Raw genomic sequence first — 6,000 nt, 5'->3', positions numbered from 1 at the left:
TGAATCAGCCATGTATACGTTTATCTCCTCCCTCCTGAGCCTCCCTCCCACCCCACATCCCACCCTGACAAATGGCTTTATCATGAGCCCATGAAACTATGACTTTGGTCTGACTTTCTTGTAAGCCTTTTTAAAAAAGTTTGGCCCATACTCATTGTCTTTCCCTGCCATTCTGTGAGCACCGGGGCCCTGCAGGCTGAGTGACCACGTGCCAGATCCGGCTGATCCCTGGGGCGCTGTTCAGTGGACGGGGCTGGGCATGCTGCCTGGATGCCGTTAGGAACACTTGCCTTTAGCTCCCAAACGAGGTGTTTAAATCCTGGCCATTCTCTCCATATTCTCATCTGGTGCCTCCTCAGAGCATCTTTTTGAAGAAAAAATTCCAGACCTTTCCTTAACCCTCCTCCTCCTCTTCATCCACTCAGGGCGTTTAACCCCACTTCTTCAGGAAACTCTGATCTCCATTCTCTCCAGAACTTCCTTGTTAGCTCCTCCTCGGGCTCCTCTTCCACGTGTCGCACCTCTACTCAGTGAACAGATTGGATGAGGTTCTGCCTTTGCTCTTTCCCCAACACCCACCTCTGCCTCAGGGGCCCCACCAAGGCCACAGGTCATGCCCCTCTACAGATTGTTCTCCAGTGAGTTCTCCCAGCACAGCCTCTTTCCTGAGCTCCAGTTGTGCCTTCTTGTCTCTCATCCTTCAACCCAGCCGATCTCCAGAAAAACTTGGAATTTCTCCCCAGAACTGTGCCTTTTCTGGGGCTCCCTATTTTGGTCAACTGTCTCTTAGTTCTCCAGGCTCAAAACTCTAGCTGTTTTTTAATTCTGCTTTTTCTTTTCATTTCTTCAGCCTATGTTTTACTCCAAATCTGTTGATTCTGCTACGACTGATCTTCTCTCAGATAGCCCTTTTGTTTTCCTGAGACTTCTGCCTTAGTACAAACCCTTATAACTCTAACCAGAATCCACTAGTAGCCTTCTGGTTCATCTTCCCAATTAGAGTCAACTCCTTTCATCCATCTTTACATACTCCTGCCAGGTGAGTCTTCCTAAACCGACCATTAGGTTAATTTTTTGTTTGGGAACTTCCATAGCTTCCCACTGGCTAATAATAACAATTTACTGAGCGCTTGCTATGGACCAGGATCAGGAATAGATCTAAAGTTTACATATGTTGGCATGTTTATCTTAACTCATAGAACAAACCCATAGAGAAAATATTCTTATTTTCCATGTTCTACAGAAAAAGGAGCTGAGGAACAGAGAGGTTGCGTGACTTGCCTTTAGAATAAGGTTTTTATACCTAGTGAGATATTCAAGGCCTCCAGCAGTCAGACCTAGGTCTCCCATTTAACATTCTGCCAGTATTAAGTACAATATTTGCTGTATGTTGGTGACTTAATAGAGCTCATATCCTGTGGCATGAAACAATAGTAAGTAAAAGATGTATAAACAGTATCTACAACAATTAGTCCTGTAGAGGAAATCAACAGGGTTATATGAGAGAAAAATAACAAGGAAAAATTTACATGGGTGGTTTTAACTCATCTCTACTGGTATTTCTCAAAGTGGAGGTAGAGTTGAGTGGGACATAACTGCTTCAGAATTACTTGAGGGTCCTTGCTAAAAATAGAGATTTCTCCACCCATCAACTCAGAATTGCTGGGTGTGGGCCCAGAATCTTCATTTTAAATATGTTGCTGAGAGATTTTTCTGAGCATTCCCAAGTCTCTCTAAACTCTCCCAACCTTGATTCCCATCCTGAAAGTGAAAGTCACTCAGTTGTGTCCAAGTCTTTGTGACCCCATGGTCTATACAGTTCATGGAATTCTCCAGGTCAGAATACTGGAGTGGGTAGCCTTTCCCTTCCCATCCCAGGGATCGAACCCAGGTCTCCCACATTGGAGGTGGATTCCTTACCAACTGAGCCACAAGGGAAGCCCAGGAATACTGGTGTGGGTAGCCTATCCCTTCTCCAGTGGATCTTCTTGACCCAGGAATCGAACTGGGGTCTCCTGTATTGCAGGCGGATTCTTTACCGACTGAGCTCCCATCCCAAGTCCCCCATTTTCCAGTCTCTCCCTTTGCCTGGCCCACCTTCTTCAGCCCATCTCTCTGTCTCTAGCTCCAGTTTCCTCTCTGAGGCCAAATTAGAGGCCACCCCCAGATCCTCTGAATAGGCTATCTCCCTCCCTATAAGACATCTGTCACTTTCTATTTTGCAGTATAGCTGCTGTACTCAAGTAATTAAATAATCATATTCAAGTAACTATATAACTGTGTTCAAGTAACTATACTATATAGAGTCTCATGTGTGGTGTGCCTACTTATTGCTGTATAGTAACTTATATTCAAGTCATATCCTTTCACATAATGGATGGTATGCCCACTTATGTCAGACTGAATTTGATTCATTTTAGGGTCTTTCAATGATTTGCTCAGAAAAGTGAAAGTGAAGTCGCTCAGTCTCGTCCAACTCTTTGCAACTCCACGGACTGCAGCCTACCAGGCTTCCATCTATGGGATTTTCCAGGCAAGAGTACTGGAACAGGTTGCCATTTCCTTCTCCAGGAGATCTTCCCAACCCAGGGATTGAACCCAGGTCTCCCACATTGTAAGCAGATGCTTTACCGTCTGAGCTACCAGGAAGTCCTGGTAGCTGATTTGCTCAGAGTAGGTGTCAATATGCATTTTGTGAAATATCTGGCTAAGCTTAATTCTAGCTCTCTTTGGACTTTGTCCTCCCACTTGACCATCTTCTAAATGTTCCCATCATAGAAGCCTACCGTGTACTAAGACTGGACAACCAGTTCTGTACTCAGCTTCACCACCAAAAATGAGGGAAACACTAAGGAGTGATGGATGTGAATATGGCAGTTTCCATCCAGCTACTGTGGATTTCATCCTGACAGTCTCCTTTAGAAAGGGTCCCAGCACTGAACAGTTGAGGGAGGGTTCCCTATGACCTATGTAGTCAACAAGACATCCTAGATAGAGTGGAAAGAGGCTTCCCAAGCACTTTACTCTGAAAAAAGTCCATTGGGATCACAGCTGCTAGAACTGAGGATGGCATTGGTACTCCTGTGTTCTTGCCAATAACTTTGGCTATTTTTTAGCAGCAGCAGCAGCAAGGTAGCTCCAAGTGACATCTCCTTCAATCCACTCTCTATGCAGCCACCAGAGTAACTTGTTAGAACATAAGTCAGATCATGTCCCTCCTGCTCAAATCCCATCAACAGCTTTCTAAGTAAAATCCAAGTCCTTACCTTACAAAGCTAACGAAGACCTACATGATAGCTCCTCTTTCCCTACCCCATTCTCTCTGACCCCACTTCTGGCTTCCACTGAAGCTTCACTGGCTTCTTACTGTTTCCTGAATAAGGCAGGCAAACTCCTGCTTCACGGCCTTTGCACTTCCTATACCCTCTATTAGGAATGGCTCCCACTCCAAATCCCTGGCTAAGATTTTTACTCTTTCATCTCTTTCCTCTCATTTCTCAAATGCCTCTTGGTCAGTGATACTTCTCTGGCCATGCATTTTAAAACTGCAGTTTCCCTACTTTTCACCACTCTTTCTGTCTACCTTTCCTACTTTATTTTCTCCCAGCAGCTGATCACCACCCATCATCTGTTTATTATTTTTATTTATTTTGTTGATTCTCTCTCTCCCCTTGCTAGAATATAAGCCCCATGAAGGCATGGTTTTAGCCTGCTTTGATCATCAGTTGAGGTGTTGGCTATATCCTCAGCACCTAGACTGCCAGACAGTGTGGGCGTGTGTTCAGTTACTCAGTCGTGCCTAACTCTTTATGGCCCCAAGGACTGTAGCCCACCAGTCTCCTCTGCCCATGGAATTTTCCAGGCAAGAATACTGGAGCAGGTTGCCATTCTCTACTCCAGGGGTCTTCCTGATCCAAGGATCAAACCAGTGTCTCTAGCACTGGCAGTCAGATTCATTAGCACCAGCTGGGAAGCCCTGCCAGATAGTTAGTAGATGCTCATTAAATATTAGCTGACTCAATGAGTCAGAGTTGGGTAAACAAAAATAAATAAATCCTGGTTCCCAGCTTAACTCACTTAACCTTTAAGTGCCTCAGTTTTCTTATCTATAAAGTAGAAATAGTAACAGCTACTGTCTCATGGAAGTATGGCAGCTGGCATAGTGTCCAGCATCTAATATTTATTCAGAAAATGCTCTCTATGATAGAAGGGGTTTTCCTGGTTATTGAAAGTGTATCTAGTGGTGATATTCTCTCTTTTCTAGCTAGTGGATTTTTTCTAAGATGTAATAATAAACAATGTGTTTTGTGCCTTATGTTGGCTGGGACTACCGCACAACTCTGAAAGGTGACTCATTATTTCTATTTAATGGATGAGAAGCAGAGGCACAGAGGGTTAAGCAATTCTCTCCTTTCCAATGAAGCTGCTGCTGCTGTTAAGTTGCTTCAGTTGTGTCCGACTCTGTGCGACCCCATAGACGGCAGCCCACTAGGCTCCCCCATCCCTGGGATTCTCCAGGCAAGAACACTGGAATGGGTTGCCATTTCCTTCTCCAATGCATGAAAGTGAAAAGTCAAAGTAAAGTTGCTCAGTCGTGTCTGACTCTTGGCGACCCCATGGACTGCAGCCTACCAGGCTCCTCCATCCATGGGATTTTCCAGGCAAGAGTACTGGAGTGGGGTGCCATTGCCTTCTCCGTCCAATTAAGCTGCTGCTGCTGCTGCTGCTAAGTCGCTTCAGTCATGTCCGACTCTGTGCGACCCCATAGACGGCAGTCTACCAGGCTCCCCCGTCCCTGGGATTCTCTAGGCAAGAATACTGGAGTGGGTTGCCATTTCCTTCTCCAATGCATGAAAGTGAAAAGTGAAAGTGAAAGTGAAGTCGTATCCGACTGAGTAACCCCATGGACTGCAGCCTACCAGGCTCCTCCATCCATGGGATTTTCCAGGCAAGGGTACTGGAGTGGGGTGCCACTGCCTTCTCCATCCAATTAAGCTAGTAAGTATAAAAGCTGAGATAGTAATCATGCTTTTCACTTTATATTTTCACTGCTTCTCAGTGTGTACATGAGGAAGCTGATGGAAAAAGGGGTGGCTGTCAGTTGCTTTATTTCCTCCACAGTAGCATGAGGGGGTGAAAGATAAGCATGAGGGTGCTGGGTGTGCTTCTTCTCATCTCCTTGGAGGAAGTAATTCTTTTGCTCCAGTCAAATCTTGTCAGGGTTCAGCAGTTTCCTCTCCAGTGCCCACGGCTAACCTTAATTTATCCTTCTCACCTGGAAGAGGGCTGGGGGCTGCCTGTGGTTGTCACAGTAGAAGGGGGGCTGGCACACAATTTTGATATATGCAGGACAGCCCTCCACAGTGAAAGGCTTTCTTGTTGAAAATGTTCAACATGCCTCCATTAATTTTTTTCTTGAATATCTTTTCCACAACCCCTACTAATTAAAAGCATATACTTTCTTCAAGGGTCAGCTTAAGTTATTGCTTTGGGACTCCAAAATTCAGTCCTCCCTTTTTAATTGCATTCCATCTTTTCCTCTCTTTGGTTTCATAAATATTTGTTGAGTGACAGCTGATGCAAGTGCAGAGGGGACTCATATGAATTAGATGGTCCCTGTCTATAAGAAGACTGAGATCCTGATGGGGAGTTGAGTTCAGAGGAGGAGGTGCTGCCTATTTGTGGAGGGGTTAGGGAACATGAGCTGGCTCTTGAAGGACTGGCAGGATTCTTGATTAATGGATATGGTGGAATGAGCACTCTTGTTGGCAGAAATCCAAAATGACAGAGGTGCAAACATCCAAGGATGGTTCAGAAAATGGCAAGGGTTTAGGTTGAAATTTTATCACAAGCTTGACACAAGGAAATGGAAGGAGTTTTGAGAAAGGAATGGAAAGCTGTATTTAGGTTATTGAGGTCTTAAATATTTAAAGAGTTTTGTCTTTAAATTTAGCAGTAGGGAGCCATCACAGGTTATTTGTTTAAGCAAGATTGTGACAC

This window comes from Budorcas taxicolor, chromosome 2 (genome assembly GCF_023091745.1).
Source record: "Budorcas taxicolor isolate Tak-1 chromosome 2, Takin1.1, whole genome shotgun sequence".
Taxonomy (NCBI): Eukaryota; Metazoa; Chordata; class Mammalia; order Artiodactyla; family Bovidae; genus Budorcas; species Budorcas taxicolor.
Note: the sequence above shows the minus strand (reverse complement) of the source record.